The sequence below is a fragment of the Dipodomys merriami genome, unplaced genomic scaffold (genome assembly GCF_024711535.1).
Source record: "Dipodomys merriami isolate MVZ:Mamm:240054 unplaced genomic scaffold, mDipMer1.0.p SCAF_214, whole genome shotgun sequence".
Classification (NCBI taxonomy): domain Eukaryota; kingdom Metazoa; phylum Chordata; class Mammalia; order Rodentia; family Heteromyidae; genus Dipodomys; species Dipodomys merriami.
In genome coordinates, this window is record NW_027203538.1 from 1,278,675 (window position 1) to 1,299,018 (window position 20,344).

At 36.9% G+C, this 20,344-nt stretch overlaps 1 non-coding gene across 1 annotated transcript; it reads right to left on the reverse strand.

The window, feature by feature from the left end:
- Nucleotides 1-677: 677 nt before the first annotated feature.
- LOC138834415 (U6 spliceosomal RNA) lies at nucleotides 678-784 on the reverse strand. The gene has a single exon (XR_011374095.1). It is a non-coding gene; the product is annotated as a U6 spliceosomal RNA (small nuclear RNA).
- Nucleotides 785-20,344: the final 19,560 nt, after the last annotated feature.

Sequence of the window (20,344 nt, forward strand, 5' to 3'; positions counted from 1 at the left end):
CTTATACACAGGATGTAGGCGCGCAAACCTCAAATACAGTGAAAACAGGGGTTAGAGCGTAGGGGAGGAACATATCAAGGAACAAAAAACATCACCTCACACATTATAAGTATCTTAGAAACAATAGCAAGAAACAGAAAAATCACTTGTCTGATTCATTTCTGGTAATATCATCTTATCTGATATGCACATAGCTTATGATCTATTCTTATTCTAGACATATATTATCTGTTGAAAATGAGGGAAACCATGGGACCTATGTTTCTTTTGACTTGGCTTACTTCATTTAATAAATTTTTTTCAAGTCTTTCCAATTCTTAACAAATTGGGCGATGTCATTCTTTCTGATGGAGGCATAGAATTTCATTGTGTATATATATACCACATTTTCATGATCCATTCATCTTCTGTGGGCCCTCCAGGTGGGCTCCATATCTCAGCTATTGTAAATAATGCTACAGTAAACATAGTTGTTCTGGTAGTTTTAGTATGGTCTTCTTTGTGATCATTTGAGTAAATCCCCAAAAGTGTGATCGCTGGGTCATAGCGGAGCTTTATATGGAATCTTTTGATGAGCCTCCATACTGCTTTCCAAAGTGGTTGAACAAGTTAAAACTCCCACCAAGAATCAAGTAAAGTTCCCTTGTTGCCACATCATCTCCAGCATCTTTAGTTGTAAAAATATGGAATGATTCAAGAATTTGCATGTCAACCTTGCGTAGGGGCCATGTTAATCTTCTCTGTATTGTTCCAATTTTAGTGTATGTGCTGCTGAATTGAGCACAGAGCATTTTATATAGATAAAGTGTAATTGATTTTCTTAAACTAGACAATTCAAAGAAAAGTAAGTTTTGAAGAATTCTCGTTAAATTTTAGAACCATGTACCTCTTACATAAGCACACATTTAAGAATAGTCAAGATTGACATGTCAGAAACAAAATAATCCCAGATATTGTTGTTCAAGAGATGTGTAGGATCGGGTGGGAGGGTATTGGGTAGGAGGGGTGGAGGAAGGCTGGGAAGGGATGTGAAGGGTAAACAAAGGAGGAGGTTGCAATGCTTGATAAGAAATATACTCATTATCTTGCCCATGTAATTGTAACCCCTCTGTACAGTATGTTCACAAAAAATAAAAATAAAAAAATGAGATGTGTAGGAGGACGAATTCAATTATTCTGTACAAGGCACCTGTCATTATGAACACTATGGCAAGTGTTAGGTTTTGTTAAAAGTTTTAATGTTTTAAATATATTTAATTTTGGGAATTTGCTTATATAGGCCAAAATTAGGACTGTTTGTCAGGTCATACAACTTTTCTATAAATATTTAAGATTTATCGTAGCAGACATATGCTACTAAAAAGTACATTTCAGAGTTTATTAGAAACATTACTAATGAGATGTTGCAAAGTCTTAGTGTAAAGAAGCAGAGTGAAGAGTTAAGACTTTGTTAACTGCACAGTTTCTCTTAAAACTTTAGGGCTTCCTTACTTTATATGTTAGTGAGGAACAAATGATGATATAAGCCATATACAAATGATGAGATGAGTCATAAAAAGCAATCTTAGTTGGTAACTTTAAAGACTACACATAGCCTATAAACTCTGTTGAACATCATAATCTTATTCATTGTTAAATGTACAGGAATGTGAGAATAGTAAAATTAAATATGTAAGTACACTTCAAATACTGAAAACCCTGGTAATTCTTCGATATTTTATTTTATTAATCATTAATATTTATTTATTGTGTTTCTTTATTTGTAGTATTGTTTCCCTTGTAATATAATAAAGCTTTTTGTTATTCATCATCAGGAGGTACTTTGAGAAGGTTACTGGGATAGCCAAACCATTTTTTATAGTTGCATGTGAATTTACATAAAGCAAAATTAAGAACAAAATATTGATTAAAAAATTATCAAGTACAGTCAGAATCAGGAGGGATGATAAATGTCCACACTTAAAATCTTAGCCCTAGGCTGAAGCAGTGATATTACAGAGTTGAGGTCACAAAAGTGAGAGACTGTGTTTTGTTTTGTTTTTTACTTTGATTTTGTTGGCCATGGGGTTGAACTCTGGGGCCTGGTTGCTGTACCTCAGCTCAAGGCTAGTGCTACCACTTGAGCCACAGAACCACTTCCGTCCTTTTCTACTTATGTGATGCTGAGGAATCAAACCCAGGGCCTCATGCATGCAAGGCAGGCACTCTACAACAGCCACCATCCCAGCACCTGATAGCCTGGTTTTAAAAATTCATCCAAACAACATTTGCTTTCTGCTTTGGGTTATATAATGAAATATATGAATATCTTTTCATATTTTTGTGTATTTTTATACTTCTAAATTTAAACTAATCCCAGCCACATTATTCTTTTCAAAGTCACGAAATATCTCTGAGAGTTTGCTAATGTGAAAATTGTTTTAGCATTTTAAATTACTTCTGAGTCATTTTTATTTTTTATTAAAATCATTTTATATTTTGGGTTGATGGATTATCATACATCAAATACCTTCAAGTGTACATGTAGAGCCTAAAGATAACAGTATGAATATTCTCATACAGCTCTTTTATCTGTTATGCACTTTCAGTATTATGATATTTCTCCCTCTTTCACGCTCTCTCATTTCATCTTTCTCTTTCATGCTCCATGTCTGCTACATAGAATTTCTGCTGGTCAACTATTATCCTTGAGGATCCACTGGCTTTGTGGGAACATGATGGGGACTAACATTTTCCCTTGCATTCTTAAAGAATTATGAGTGACGTGATATTATTCTTTGACATTGTAAATGGCAAAGCAACAGGTCTAGGAATTCCTTTTCATGTTTACTACTATTACAAATTTTATCTCATAGGAATCATTTGGATGGATATGATATTTTAATGTGGGATAGGAAGGTGGCTCAGTGCTAGAGTGCTTGCCTTGCATGCATAAGACTCTGGGTTCGATTCCTCAGCAGCACATAAGCAAAAAGAAAAAAAGCCAGAAGTGGCGCTGTGGCTCAAGTGGTAGAGTGCTAGCCTTGAGCTGAAGAGCTGAGGGACAGTTCCCAGGCCCAGAATTCAGGCACCAAGACTGGACCCCACCCCAAAAAAAGATATTTTAACCTGTGACCTAAAAGTTCTTTTTCTTTCACAAACAACCTTTGTCTTTGATTACCAGTTTGTAACTACATGTAATGAAAATAAAGCTCTCCTATGGAAACTAGACCGAAGTTGTTCACAGGGATGAAAAAGAAGCTAATGATGGAAGTGAGTACAATAGAGCAAGGTCCTCAGAGCAGTTTATCATGAACACTTTGTGAGAATGACAATGTTCTGGGAACTGAACAATGGTATATATGCATATATATTTGTAAATGTATATTTATTTATATATGCATATATGTGTGTATATGCCCTTATATTGCACACATATATGTTACTATACACACAAATTCACATACACATATACACGTATACATGCACACATGGAGAAAGACACATAATTACAGCCAACACAAGTTTCATTAGTTGCTGAAAATGCCTTAGATGGAATGCTTGGAAAAAAATATGTTCAAGATGTATTTGTCTCTAAGAGTTCTTTTACCACTCCTCTTATCTCTTTAAACTGGGAGGTTTTGACAGATTGGACTTGCAAAATGCAGTACACATGTTAGCAAGTTACTCAGAAATGTCAGTATGTAAAGATCATATGTTGTCTCCTTGATCCCCAGGGAATGCTTGCTCTTATACACACACTCTCAACAGCCAAAGTAACAGGAGAATATCATGGAAAGAATAAAATTATAAGCCATTAAATGGCACCCTTCTTTGAGCTCTTTTCCAACAGCCAGCATCAATTCCTAAAAAGATTATTGAGTCCTCATAAAACTGGACCTCAGGTCAACAGGTAACCAACTCATGTGAAAAGTCCTATGAGAGAAATGCTGACTGAGGTCTTGCTGATTTTCTGGCCAAGAAAATAAGAAAAGAAGAGATTATTTTTAATATATTAAAGTTTGAGAATAATTTGTAACTTGTCAATAAATGTCTAGAACACAACTAAACCAACTGACAGAAACGTTGTCCATTTCATTTAATATGCTCTTGGACTTGGTGAGTGATTTTAATTGTGTCTACACAGTAGAATCAGCCTAAATCAAGCCAGCATTTCTTCATTTAATATACAAAGATAGGATTCAGGTTGACCCATTGTAATAATGAGATAATAATAATGTAATAATGTAATAATAAGACACTTTATCAGAGAGTGGGTGGAGGGATGAGTTGAGGAGGTGTGAAGAGAAGGGATGGTAGGGGAAAACAACGGATGGGGTAAAAATGCTCAATAAGAAATGGACTCATGCCAGGTGCCGGTGACTCATGCCTGTAATCCTAACTACTCAGGAGGCTGAGGTCTGAGGATTGTGGTTCAAAGCCAGCCAGGGAAGGAAAGTCCGTGAAACTCTTTTTCCAGAAAACCGGACGTGGCACTGTAGCTCAAGTGGTAGAGCTATAACCTTGAGCTGAATTGCTGAGGGACAGTGCTCAGGCCTTGAGTTCAAGTCCAGGACCAATAATGAAGAAAAAATTTGTACTCATTATCTTACTTATGTAACTGTAACCCCTCTGTACAGTATCTTTACTACATATATATATATATATATATATATATATATATATATATACACATATATATATATAAAGATATAAGGAAAACTTATGTACTTATAGGAAGTTGTATTTGTCACTCAATATCAGTAAGGTATTGGTTTTAGGACCACAGGCATATTAAAACATCGGATATTCAACTACTCTACATGAACACAATATATTATTATTTACATTAGAATCTGCCAACAACCTAGTGCAGTGTAATTACTATGAAAATTTGTACTACATTCTATGTTTGTAATAAAAAATAAAAGTATATGCACTGTCAACAGATACAAATTTTTTTCAGATAATTTTTGTCTGCATTTTGTGGATGGAATTGGGAGCACAAATTTCATCACGAAGACTGGTCTGCAAAATGTAAGAAAAAAGCTTACACAGCATCATTGAATAGTACTGAACTCCAAGGAGAAGTACTTGGATTGAGACATTATCAGAAAGTGTAAGCATGCAAGTACTTTTTAGAAATACAGCTGCTAGATTTCTAATGGAGAGCTTTCATAACACTTTGTGAAACGCAAGCCAGAACCTCACTGAAGAGTAAATGGTTTTCCCTCAACTTTCTGTCATGCTCAGTCATTATCACTCAACATATAGCTAATCTTGAATAATCCTTTAATAAGAAAATGTTGATGGAGTGTTTATATGCAGAAAACCGGGGAAGGCTAAATGTTTCCAATTAGGATAGTCTGTATTCTATGATCCAGCAGAGAGAAAACTAGATAAGCATCCATTTACAACCTTCTGCATAATTCTGATTCTGCCCATATCAGTTATCTATCCATACCTGTGCCCGAGTGAGAGGATTTAAATGACTTTAGTGTTTTAAAATTTAAATTTAAATGTGGAATGAAATTATTTCCAATGCATTACCTTAAGATATTTAGAAACAACTAAAGGTCTATAAGATTTTTGTTATTTGAAGTGAAGGGATATTGGAATTTGGTTCTCTATAGTTTAAGCAATTTTCAAAAAGAATTGGCAAAGTAAAATTTACATTTGCAGCAGACGACACTTATTAAATTTTGTATATTGAAAAGAGCACAAGCCTCAACAATATGTCAAAGCTATCCTGTTATTTATCTCTAACGGTTTATGCTTTTGGTCTCTTAATAATAAAACCAATTTTTTTAATCTTTAGCTAGTTGTGCAAAGGGGTTTCACTCCATCATGTCAGTGTGGAATAGAGTGTATGTACATTTCATTGTACAACACATCTGGATCATTGTTAATCTTTCCACTTTTCTTCCTTCCCTTTCCCCAACCCCACCTATCCCTTCAAGTTTCCTAGTCATATTCTCACATATGTACGTTGAGTGATCTGACTATATTAGTCCAACATTTCCCCCTCCATTCTTCTGTCCTACTCCCTTTAAGCCCAGCTCCTTATTTAAGACTTATTTCAACTTCACGGTATTTTGTAAAGTATCTCTTCCTTTGGCATTTGGCTTTGGGCTTGCCAAATCCTCACTTCCATGTTTGACCTACATAAATGAGGCTATTTCTCCACATTTCCAATCTGTGAATGGCTGAGATAGGTCTCCTTTACTATTCACCTTCTGTCCTAAATTTAGAATTGGACCTTCAGGGCCATCAAATAGAGCTTTTTCACTTTCTACACACTGAAGATGGAAGGAAAATAATTTCCATGATCTCAACATTATGCTATCCATCATGAATGTCCATCACTTATGACTTCAACAGTCTAAATTTAAAGTTATGTTTTCTGCATTATATTCACACATTTTAAGTGAATATCGAGGACAATTTACCTAGTATTGGAAGTTTAGGGACGATTTTCAATTTCTGGTGATAGAAACAGGAGTCAGTTTTAATTGTGCAGAATCCACTATATAGTGAGTGCTGCAGTCTTCTAAATTTTCAATAAATTCTGAGTTACTTTTTATTAATAATTGAAACAAGTTTTATTTCAATAAGTTAGAATGAACTCCCCCCCCCATTTCCCCTACTAGTTCAGGTTAAGTCTCCTTTGGCTTTATTGTTTGAGGGGATGAGGGTAAACAGATGAGTGTAAACAGAAAGATGATCATTGCTCAGATATCTCCTACTTCTTCTGTTTCTGCTATTCTTTTTTAAATTTTTATTTATTTTTATTGTGAAAATATTGTACAGAGAAGTTACAAGTACATGGGCAAAATAATGAGTACATTTCTTATCAAACATTGTAGCCTCCTTCTTTATTTCCCCTTCCCATCCCTTCCCAGCCTCCCTGTTTCTGCTATCCTTGTAGAAAGGAAGACTGGAGCAGGGAACAAGAGTAATACTTGGGCAAGGGAGCATTCCTGGCATATCAATTATTGTTTCTCAGAATCACTTAAACTGCTTACTCTTGCCTTGTCTCTAACAGTAACGTAACTGTGGCTTCCTTCGTGCAGGAGTAAGCACACTAACAGGTTTTACATGTAAATTTGTATTTTATATCTCAGCTTACTACTACCAAAAATAGAAAGCTTTGGTTACATAAATGCAAAGGCGCTGATTGTTCAACAATACCTTAGTGAGGAATACACAATTCTACTCAGCTCCCCCCTCCTCTTCTATCCTTCATTCCCCTCCCCTCCCATCACTTACCCTCCCTTCCCTTCTTCTTTCTTTATATCTCTCTCCTCCATATTCATTTCTATCTTCTCTCTTTTTCTCTTCCAGTAGGAAGTGATTTGGTTTATACATACGTAATTGAACAAATATGTATTCTCCTCTTTTTGAGAATATTTATTATTAAGAAGTGAGTTCTAGCAGAGCACCAGTGGCTTACAGCTCCATACTAGGTGGGTTCAAATTTGACAATTGTAATTCAAAGCTTTTCCAAGTAGATAAACCTAAGAGATTCTTTTCTCCACTTGTGGTAAAAGGAAGAAGTGAAAGTGTGGTTCAGGAGGTATAGAGTAAGCATTGGGATTTAAAGCCCAGATTGTTAGGTTTTTAAAGAGTAGTCGAGTAAGAACCACACAAACACGAGGTATTCAGGAAAGGGGTAAGTTTTTTCATCATTCCCGCTGGCACCAGGCCATGTTGGCCCTCCATGCGGCTGGGAAAGTCCTGGGAAAGAAATGGAAAAGACCTGAGAAATTGAACATCTAGGGCTGGGCTAGGCCTTACCTATGGTATGGATGGAGAAAGGTGTGGCCACATCAAATTCAGATGCAGATGTGATATCTTCCAGGAGTGCCAGTTGCCAAGGTAACACAGGTACTGGGAGGAGACTTTGCTTGGAGGAGGGTGGAATCTGCTCGCTATCCAGAAGCAGACCTTATATTCCAGCCTTTTAATAATCATGAAATAGGGTGCGGATCCTCTCTGGCTACTTCCTGCTGACAAGGTGTATCAAAATTAGGGGTAAAAGGCTGGAATTTGGTCCCATCCCAGAGAAGGCAGTGAGCTGCAGCTGTCCTTTGGTGAGTGTGAGTCTTTAATAAAGTCTGGCGGAGGCAAGTCTCTTGGATGAAGTCTAGAGAAAGTCTCATGAGGCATTGAGGGGCTGTAAAAATTTATTAGAGAGCAAATAAATGGCAAGTGGAAAGACTTGGGGCTGAAAAATGTTGGTAGAAATGTCCCTATCTTGCGACTAGGTAGAGGAGAATTCAGGTAACAAAGGCAAGAATGTGAATTCCCATCCTGTTAAAAGGTAGACAAGTATGAACATTAGATGGCAGGTTTCTTACTTATATTGACCTCCTGCCTCTGGTTAATTAGGAAAGGGCAGGCACAAAATGGCTGATATGACATCATCTCCTCTTAGTCCTCTCCATAGTCCCTTGTTCCCCAGACTGGCTGAGTCTAGGTGCTCGTTTCTGGGATGACTTGTCTGAGTGAGTATTCATGGAGATTTTCACTCAAGGCCTGGGCACTGTGCCTGAGCACTTCTGCTCAAGGCTAGTGCTCTACCATTTTGAGTTACAATACCACTTCCAGTGTTTGGCTGGTTAGAATTAAGAGTCTTCGGCCATACTTCCAGCCTCGCTCTTTGCAGGTTAGTTGGGAGATGGAGTCTTAGGGATTTTTTCAGCCCCGGTTGGTTTGAATTGCAATCTTTGTCACAAAAACTCTTTATTATTTCCAATTAAACAACATGGCGATCAAATAGAATAAGTAGAATTTACCTGGTCCTTACCAAGAATTGACCAAGTAATATCTTGCAATGACAAAACTTGTTAGATTTGAGAATCTTAGCACAGATATGCCCAATATTTTAGAATCACGTAGTCAGTACTAGAATACATAACACCAAACCAAAAAGGCAAAACTCAAAATCTAAAATTTTTTTACATTAATATTTAGACATCTTTGCTAACAAAGCACATCAGATACTTGGGCCTCACTTACCAGAGTCTGAGAAAAGAGCAACTTGTTAGCAAGGTACAATAGAATAGATGGATGGAGGAGGAGTAAAATTAGTGGAAAGATATGGGTCAGATAGGACCAAACACTGAACCCACCATGTGGCCAAGATGGCAAACTCACGATGGTGAATTTCTGAAAAAATGCAAAGAAAGCCTGAACAAAGAGATGAAGCCTAGATTGGCTAGTCTTTGATAGGGAAGCTAGAGGAGGTCCCCAGGACCCAACTCTCATTACACTCTTCAGGACACAATCCAAAAAGTTGTAGAAAAGAAAGGGAGAGATACACGAAGTTGGACATGATTAGCAGAGAGCAAAGAGATCCTGAAAGTAAACAGACTTCTGACCGTTTACCATTGCAGAGGCAAAAATTGTCTAAACCTGAGAAGAGACTAAAAAATTAGGTGCTCTGGCTATCCAGGGAGTGCAGGAGGCATTTCAGAGGGGTTTCGTGGCACTGGAGTTACACACAGCTCCCCATTAAGGGTGTAGGAGAGAAAAATAACTAGTGAGTGAAGGTGGGCTTATTGGATGGAAGTGGAGCCACAACTTACCACTGAGCCCTCTAGGGGGAGTGGCCAAGCAACCAGAGTCAAGTGCCCTTGGCTCCAGATGTGACTGGGCTTTCAGTTAAAGGCCTAGCAGGTTCTTCGGTGTGGAACCACATCTGGAGAGAGACTGAGCTACAGAGAACCCTTAGAGAGTAGTTCACTCACCAAAATGTTCAAGCATGGAGGTGGATGCAGAGGCCAGCAAGGAATTGATTCACTTTGTCCACAGCAGACAGACCGGTTCCCAAAAGGCCTTCAGAATTGTGGTATTCCTCAGAGCAAAAAAGGGAAAAACAAACAAAAGAAAGAAAAAAAAAAAGGAGAGGAATCCCACCTCCTATCCTGACTTTAAGCCTTTCCCAGATTCAAATGGCACCATTTATGTTAGGTTTTTCAAAGTGGTTGCTGAGTAAGAACGACACCACACATGAGGTATTAAGGTAAGGAGTAGGTTTATTCATCAATCCTGCTGGCACCAGGCCATGTTGGTCTTCCAGGGGGCTGGGAAAGGCCTGGGAAAGACTTGGGAAAGACCTGGGAAAGAGCAGGTCTGGGCATGGGCTAGGCCTTGTCTATGGGATGGGTGAAGATAGGTGTGGCCACATCAAATTCAGATGTGACCTCAGCAGATGCAGATGTGACATCTTCCAGGTGTGCCAGTTGCCTAGGTAACACAGTTATTGGGCGGAGACTTTAATACAAGGAGGAAAGAGTCTGCTCTCCATCCAGGAGCAGATTTTACACAGGTAGAGCGCAAGGCCAGGATTTCAAACCCCAGTACCAGCACAATGTAAAAAAAATGAGTCCTTTATTTTTGAAAAGGGATATTTCTCCAAAAATTCATACCCAGGAAAATTTTCAAGGTCAAAGACTGTTTGAAAGGCTCTTTCACATCTTAAAATGATTTCTCTGTTTGATTCACATTATGGAAAATAGGAATCACAGTTCACATTAAAAAGTATGCCCATTGTTGAACATTTTTAATGTTCAACAAAATGTAAAAATTGTTTATATTTTTAATGTAAAGGAAGCATGGGAAAGGAATGCACCTCATTGGGTGAATTAGGTTTGACTCACTGACAGACTTTTGCAAGTAAATGAGGGTCTGTTTACATGTAAAGAAGTCTATACAGATGGATTTCTAGGAGGGAGAACAAGCTTAGCTGCTGTCCAGGTTTGAATCAAAGTAAGTTTATTCCTATGAAATGACAAAGAGTAGCTCATCTCATAGAATTCTATGCGAACAGCAATTTGAAAAGGTTTAAAAAACCCATGTCTATGTTGTGAACAACCAAGTTTTCACAAACAAAAAAGAATTTCCTGAGCCAAAAATATATGTTAGAGCAAAAGAAACTATGTTAAATATAGTTAATGGCTGAGGGACAGGTGTAAAATTGTTCTGTAATAACAACTAACCTATACATTTTTCATCAAGTCCCTAACAAGAATCTCCAAGATAGGCCTTGCTAAATCTGTCATAGAGGACTGGGTTTATGCAATTGTCAATTTTGTTTAGGGTCCAACATCTTCTATGGTCGCTTTGTTTGCAAATTGCTCACAACACATGCAGTGTCTGGAAAAACATGCTGTCTTGCTAGACACCTAAGGGATTTTTATGCCACTTTGAATATTTATCGTTTTACTTCTTGTAATTATACCTGTCAATGTGAAGTCCTTTCGTGATAAGAATAATAGCTTCTGGAAGTGGTACCTTGGCGCCCAAGCCCAGAGTTCAAGCCCCATGACCGACACACACACACACTCACACACACACACACACACACACACACACACACACACACACACACACACACACACATTTACTACTTTGACTCATGTTAGGTTCCTGACATGGGATATCACACAATGATCTAATAATCAAACTTTCCTCCCCAGACAATACATCCATACTTCCACACAAACAAATACACCAGATCATTCAAAATAATGAGAATAATGAACCATCTACTCCGTGATTTCATTCATTCATGTTGATGCATTTTTCATATCATAATTAAAAATCTTTTTGAGTCTCTCTGATTATTAGACAAAAGTTTGTTATCATATAATAGAAACTCTAGGTAAAATTACTTTTCCCTAGTTAATCTTTAATATATCATATCAAAGAATTCTCTTTCCTTCTTGCAGAGTCTGTTTCTGGCATTTTTCCCTAATGTCTAATATTAAATTACAAAGGACATGCCATATTCCTTAATTCATTTTTCCTAAAGGTTATGCTATAGAGTTGAATCTGATTTGTTTACTGATTCTAAATTAACTTTTCTCAACAACTTGTATTATTGTTTATATTGCTCCTAAAGCATTTGAAATGTCAAAAAGAACTGGATATTCACCTTAGCAATGATTGTGAATGGCAGCAATGTTTGTGGGGAAATGAAGGACTTGGAAGTATCTGGAGTGCCTAAAAGATGGCAATGCTATTTAAAGGGCTGATCGTTTAGTAATCTTTTAAAATGTGTTCTTCTGATTACATCTAAGAAGATAAAAGTATGCTTTTCATCACATTGTGGCCTGTAAAGCACTGGAATCATTTCCTTTGTACATCATATGCCCTGCTGCTACTGTAGTGAAACCCAAAAACAACTGCACAGCTGTGTTAAGCTGCTCTAGATTTTGAAATTTTCTTCCAGTAGCCCTCCCTAGTGATTCAAGCCCAGACTCATGAGATAATCACATAATCCACAATTACAAAGCACCACAATATAAAAGACCACGTGCAAAATGAGGTTCATTTTTTTCTTTATTGTTTCCTTTTTATTGATTGTCTTTTAAGGAGCGTGGGGCGGTTTATTTCTCATTATTCTTGGTGTGACTTAAATAAATTTACCAGATTTTTGAAATAAAATAGATATAAAAAGGCATATTTAGTCACAAAATAAGAGTGAATATTTGAGTGATTCTTTTCATTCTACTCCTGTTCACAGTTATTTTAAAGTAACTTTGAGATGAGACAAGCATATGTGTAAATTGCCACGCACCAAGCACACAGGACTCTGGAATCTTTGGGCTTTGATTTCTATATCAACTTCACCTAGAAAAGAACATAATCAATTGCTTTATGTCTTAAGTAATCTACTTAAAACAAGTTTTATTAATTTTATCAATACATCTCATAATCTATGGAATTGATGCATTGCATAAGTATTTGATTTCTTATTTCCACTACATTAATATTACACTTATTTTAGTTTTTTGCACAAGAAATAAAGACATTCTTTTTTTTGGGGGGGGAGTTCTTGGGGCCTGAACTCTGGGCCTGGGCACTGTCCCTCAGCTCTTCAGCTCAAGGCTAGCACTCTACCACTTGAGCCACATCACCACTTTCGGCTTTGTTATTTTTGCTTATGTGGTGCTGAGAAATCGAACCCAGGACCTCAAGCAAGCAAGGCAAGCACTCTACCACTGAGCCACTTTCCCAGCCCAATAATGACATTCTTGAAGATAAAACATTCCTGTTTTCCTTTTTTTTTATTTTCTTTTTTTTTAAATATTATTTCATTTTTTTGTGTGAACCTATTGTACAGAGGGAATACAATTACATGGGCAGGATAATGCATACAGTTCTTATCAAGCATTGCAGCTTCCTTCTTTATTTAACCTTCACATCACTCCCCACCTCCCCCCTACCTCCCCTCCACGCAATTCTCCCAACTCCCCCCTCCCCCCAACCACCGCACCAACTGTGTAAAGCTCGTTTTCGACATGACAACTTGTACTTCTCATTGTTGCAACAGGTTCACCTGTATCCTCAAACGACTTGTTTTTCCCCATCTCCTCCACAAGTTGTACGGACAACAAATATAGTAAAAGCAGGGGTTATACTGTGGGGGAGGGACATACAAAGCAACAAAGAGATAATCTTATAAATGTGTTAGAAACAAATGCATGAAATAAAAATACATTAAAATTCATATCTAAGGGTTCATTTTCCTAACATCCTATTATCTGATCTGCAAATAAGAGAAACCATGGGACCTATGTTTCTTTGGGCCTCGCTTACTTCACTTAATATAATTTTTTCAAGTTTTTCCATTTCCTAACAAATGGGGCAGTCTCATTCTTTATGATGGAGGCATAGAATTCCATTTTGTATATATACCAAATTTCTTGTTCCATTCATCTACTGAGGGGCATCTGGGTTGGTTCCATATCTTAGCTATGGAAAATAATGCTGCAATAAACATAGTTGTGCTGGTAGCTTTAGTGTGGTATTGTTTGTAAACATTTAGGTAAATGCCCAAAACCGGGATTGCTGGGTCATAGGGGAGCTCTATATGAAGTCTTTTCAGGAACCTCCATACTGCTTTCCAAAGTGGATGAACAAGTTTACGCTCCCACCAACAATGAAGTAAGGTTCCCTTCTGTCCACATCCCCTCCAGCATCTGTTGTTGTTAAGAGTTCTTAATTATAGCCATTCTAACTGGGGTGAGGTGGTATCTCAATGCTGTTTTGATTTGCATTTCTTTTATGGCTAGGGATGTTGAGCATTTTTTCATGTGTCTATTGGCCATCCTATTTTCTTCTTCAGACAAGTTTCTCTTCAAGTCTTTAGCCCACTTATTTATTGGGCAGTTGTTTCTTTGAGGATTTGTTGTTGGGGGATTTAATTTTTTGAGTTCCAAGTATATTATAGATATGAGACCCTTGTCTGCTGTATGGCTAGTGAAGATCTTCTCCCAATCTCTGGGGTTTTTATTGATCTTGCTAGCTATGTCCTTTGCCATGCAGAACCTCTGCAACTTCATGCAATCCCATTGGTCCAACCTTTCTTTGATTTGTTGGGTTTCCTGGTCTCTATTCAGAACATTTCAGACAGAGCCAAGGAGACCTGGGGTTTCTCCTATTCCATCCTGTAATGTTTTCAGAGTGTCTGCATTGACTTCGAGGTCTTTGATCCATTTGGAGTTGATTGTGGTGCAGGGTGATATATAAGGATCTAGCTTTAGTTTTCTACATATTGTTAACCAATTTTGCCAGCACCATTTACTGAAGAGGCTCTCTTTCTTCCATTTTATTTTTTTAGCTCCCTTATGGAAGATTAGATGGCTATAGGTCTGTGGGTTCATTTCTGGATTTTTAATTGTATTCCATTGGTCCTGAGGTCTGTTCTTATGCCAATACCAAGCTGTTTTGATTAGTACGGCTTTATATTAGAGTTTGAAATTTGGTACAGATATTCCTCCAGGAGTGTTCTTTCCGATGAGGAGCGTTTTTGCTATTTGGTGTCTTTTATTGTTCCACATGAATTTTTGGATTGCCCCTTCTATTTCCTTGAAGAATGAGGTTAGAATTTTGATAGGTATCACGTTGAATTTGTAGATAGCCTTGAGAAGCATTGCCATTTTCACGATGTTAATCTTTCCAATCCAGGAGCATGGGAGGTTTTGCCATTTTCTAAGTTCTGTGTTGATTTCCTTTTTCAAGATTTTAAAGTTGTCATCATAGAGGTACTTCACTTCTTTGGTTAAGTTAATTCCTAGGTATTTTATTTTTTGTGGGGCTCTTAAAAATGGAGTTGCTTTCCTAATTTCAGCCATACTTTTCTCATTGTTGGCATACAGAAAAGCTATTGATTTGGGGGGGGGCGTTAATTTTATATCCTGCTACTTTGCCAAAGTTTTGAATCAGCTTGAGTAATTTGGGAGTGGAGTCTGTGTGATTCTTTAAATATAAGATCATGTCATCTGCAAAGAAGGAGAGTTTTATTTCTTCTTTCCCTATTTGGATCCCCTTTATATCTGCATCTTGTCTTATTGCTGTAGCTAGGCATTCTAATACTAGATTGAAGAGAAGTGGACAGTGTGGACATCCTTTTCTTGTTCCTAAGTTAAGAGGAAATGGCTTTAGTTTTTCACCATTAAGTATAATGCTGGCTGTAGTTTTGTCATATACAGCCTTTATTATATTGACGAATGTTCCATGGATTCCTAACTTTTCCAAAACCTGCATCATAAAGGGGTGTTGGATCTTGTCGAATGCTTTTTCTGCATCTATTGAGATAACCATGTGGTTCTTATTCTTGCTCCTGTTGATGTGATGAATAATTTATTTGATTTGCGTATATTGAACCAGCTTTGCATCCCTGAAATGAATCCTGTTTGATCGTGGTGTATGATTTTTTGGATGAATAGTCGAAGTTGATTGGCCAAAATTTTGTTGAGAAGTTTTGCATCAATGTTCATCAAAGAAATGGGTCTATAGTTGTCTTTCTTTGATGAGTCCCTTCCTGGTTTTGGGATGAGGGTTATGATGGCTTCATAGAATGTGCTCCGTAGTGAACTTTCTCTTTCAATCTCATTGAAGAGTTGGAGGAGTATTGGTGTGAGCACTGCTTTGATGTCCTTGTAAAATTCTGCTGTAAAACCATCTGGTCCTGGACTTTTCTTAGCTAGGATGTCTTTTATTGCTGTTTCTATTTCAATGCTTGATATGGGCTGGTTAAGGTGGTTTAACTCATCTTGGTTTAGTTTTGGCATGTCAATATTTGCTAGGAAAAGGTCCATTTCTGTCATGTTCTCAAACTTATTAGCATAAAGTTTTGAGAAGTATTCCCTTATAATGTTCTGAATCTTGGTTGTTTCCGTGGTGATGTTTCCATTCTCATCGCTGAGTTTATTTATTTGTGTGTGTTCTCTTCTTTTTCTGATAAGATTTGCTAAGGGTCTGTCAATGTTGTTAATTTTTTTGAAGAACAAACTCTTTGTTTTGTTGATTCTTTCTATAGTTTTTTTGGATTCTAATTCATTTAATTCTGATTAAATTTTAATTATTTCTTTCCATCTAATGGATTGAGGTTTACCTTGCTGCTCTTTTTCAAGGAGGTTTAGCTGTGTCTTGGTTTCAGATCTCTCCAATTTGTTGATGTAGGTGCTCAGAGCTATAAACTTGCCTCTGAGTGCTGCCTTTGCTGTGTCCCAGAGGAGCTGGTAATTTGTCTGTTCATTTTTGTTGAATAGCATGAACATTTGAATTTCCTTTCTAATCTCTTCCATGACCCACTCGTGATTCAGCAGTGTGTTGTTTAGCGTCCATGTGATACCGAACTTTTTTTGGTGGCTTTTGGTGTTGAGTTCTAATTTTATTCCCTTGTGGTCAGAGAGAATGCAAGGTATAACTTCAATGTTTCTGAATTTAGATAAGTTTTCTTTGTGGCCTAAAATGTGGTCTAATTTAGAAAATGTTCCATGTGCTGCTGAGAAAAACGTGTATTCTGATGCTGCTGGGTGAAATGTTCGGTAGATGTCTGTAAAATCTAGTTGATCTATGCAGCTGTTTCGAGCTGTGGTTTCTCTGTTGTGTTTTTGCCAGGTTGATCTATCTAGTGGGGAGAGTGGTGTGTCAAAATCCCCAACAATTAATGTCTTTGGATGTTTATGGGATTTGAGGGAAAGTAGTGTTTCTTGGATAAATTTGGGTGCTCCATTGTTTGGTGAATAGATATTTAGAATTGTAATATCCTCCTGAAGGAGAGATCCCTTAATTAGTATGTAGAGACCTTCTTTATCTCTTCTCACGAATTTTAATTTGAAGTCTATTTTATCTTATATTAGGAATGCAACTCCTGCCTGTTTATGGGGGTCGTTTGTTTGGTAAATTTTGCTCCAGTCTTTCACATTGAAAATGTGTTTGTTTTTATGGGCAAGATGTGACTCTTGAAGGCAGCAGATAGAAGCATTTGTTTTTTAATCCAACTAGACAGTCTATGTAGCTTAATTGGAGAGTTAAGTCCGTTATTGTTAAGAGATAGGACTGACATGTATTTGGGACTTTCTGCCATGTTTTCACCTTCTTGGGGGTTGCGAAAACAGGGTTCTTCCTATGGTTCTTGGATTATCAGTTTGTTTGATGTGTCTTGGCTTTTATTGTGGTCTTGTTGGTTTTCTATGTGTAGGACATCTTTAAGAATCTTTTGTAGGGCTGGTTTGGTGGAGATGTATTGTTCCAATTTTTCTTCGCTATGGAAGGTTTTTATTTGGCCTTCAGTTATGAAGGAAACTTTAGCTGGGTACAGTATTCTTGGTTGATAGTTGTTTGTTTTTAGGGCTTGGCATACATCATTCCAGGCTCTTCTTGCTTTGATTGTCTCTGCGGAGAGATCTGAGGAGATTCTAATTGTTTTCCCTTTGTAGGTGATTAATATTTTCTCCTTGACAGCTTTAAGGATCTTTTCCTTGGTCTGAGTTGATCCAGTGTAGATTATAATGTGACAGTGGGATGTCCTATCCTGGTCTGGTCTATATGGGGTTCTAAAAGCTTCTTGTATCTGAATAGGCCTATCTTTTTGCACGTTTGGGAAGATCTCTGTTAGGATCCTGTTGAACAAATTTCCTAGAACATTAACTTCTGTTTCTAGGTGCTCCTCTACAGCCATTATCCTTAGATTAGGCCTTCTGATGGTGTCTTCCAAGTGTTGGATAGACCTATCATATTTCTTGGACTTGTCTCGGATGTTTGTATGTTCTTTCTCTATAATATCTCATCTGTCTTCAATCCCTGAGATTCAATCTTCTGCATGGTCTAACCTGCTGTCAAGTCTTTCTACTTTGTTTTTTTATCTCTTTTCCTTCTAATTGGTCAGCTTTGATGGCTTCAAATTCTTTGTTGAAGCTTTGTTTTAGATCTTGTATGAACTTCTTTACTTCCTTAATTTGGTGTTCAGTGTATTCTCAGATCAGATTGGTTATGGTTTCCTTGGACTCCCATTCCTTCTGTTGGTTTCCATTCAGCATTCCCTTTGTGGTATCCCTGACTTCCTTCAGCTCTTTTTTAATGGATTCCATGAATACCTTTAGTGATCTTTGTGTATTCTCTTCCTGCTCTCTCAGTTCCTGTATTACTTTTTGATTATCTTCCTCCCGTTCGTGGTATTCCTGTAGTTCTCTTTGAGTGTAATCAGCCTGCTCACGCCATTACTGCCTTTCTCTTTGAGTATTCTCAAGCTGCTCACGCAAATCCTGTATCAGTTTTTTAGTATCTTCTTCACGCTTATGATATTCCTGTATAAACTTTTGGATTGCCTCCTCTCTCATCCTATCACGCTCATACAGATTCCTTTGTATGTTTTCCATCTTTTCATTTATCATGTTTGCCAGCAGTGTTTGTAGAACTATTTGGGAACTCTCCTCTGGATTATTCATTATCTGTTCTGTCCCCTGATTATCCAGATTGGGAATTGAGATACCCGGATTTCCCATTTTTCTTGTGTTTTTCCGGCTTACTCTACCCATTTGAGATGAAAATACCACCAGTTTTGTGCTAGAACACTATCTTAAGGCAAGCATCAATCAAAGTCTGAATTTGCAAAGTCTATAGTATACAGATATTTCATATTATTTGAATTTTAGAGGCTCCATTTAACAAATTAACGTTTAGACATTTATTTAGTTATTAACCTTGAACGTGCAGTGTGAAAAATAGTGTTCATTTTTATGAAAAAATATACACTCAAAGGTTTAGATGACAGAATCTTTGGACAAATTGAAATATTCTATTATTCAAAAACGAAAAAGAATAATTAATTCAATTTCTCATGTAAACTAAAAGCAACAGGCTCTGTCAGCCTTAATGAAGCAATTTTATATTACATTAAATATTATATACTTTGGTCACATAATTTTCTCTTTTTAAACATAAACTATATTTGACAGAAAAAAGTAGATTCATAAATTTTGGGGTATATAAAAATCTCAGTTATTGGTCAAGTATTTCTAAGGTTTGAATAACAAGTCATTTCAGAGAAACACTGAATTTCATGTATTTTATGTCAATAGTGATTTTAGAAATGAATCAATCTCAATATGAGATAACTAAAGCACGAAATTCCATCAGTTATCCAATTATTCCAACAGACTTTAATAGAACTTATTTTTGAATAGCTACTCTCTATAGAATAACTAAGAAATAAATGATCATGATAGTATTTATTGTTCCTTCAACTATAAAGAAAGAACCTCACTATCGATGACACATACTTGAATAGAAATGCCATAAAATTATGAAAAATTCAAGTCATTATGAGTTAGATGTAATAATCAAAAGTGAAATCTCTTGAAGCTTCCTTATCTGTTAAATAAAAAGCATTTGCCCTCTAAATATTTCATTCATTTCTCCAGCAATGGTATAACCAAACCACCTTTACGCCAAATAGTTTCTCTGATTAAGTCAAGTAAATATTTAGGAACAGAAGTTATCACAATTGTATAGAAGTATCTACCCACCACGCAATAAATTAAATCTTAAATCAAAAAGGATTGGGATTAATAATTAGCTTTCACTGTGTTGCCATAAAGAGGTGAACCCTTTCAAGTGGGCATAGTCATAAAGATTTGGTCACTGAGAACTTGTGATCAAAGAGAATGTTAAGATCAAATTCCTTTCTTCCTCTTCCTTCTTTTAATTCTCTTTCTCCTTCTCCTTTTCCTTCTCCATCTCCCTCTTCCCCTGCTCCTCTTTCTTCCTTCCCCCACTCCTATCCAACCTTTTCTTTACTTCCTCGCTTCCATGAATACAAATAATCCATCACTTGTTCCTGACATGGGGTACTGTGCCACCAGCAATGCAAAGCAATGAGGATAAGAAACATAAAATGAAATGTGTAAAACAAGAAGTCAAGATTTATCTTTCCTCCTTTTAAGTTAAGTTTATAATGTATTTTGTCATATTAATAGGAGACTGAAACAGCATGTTCTCATTTATTGTAAGCGATAAGATTTACTGGAAAAAAAAATCAGACCAACATTGCCCTAATGAAATAATT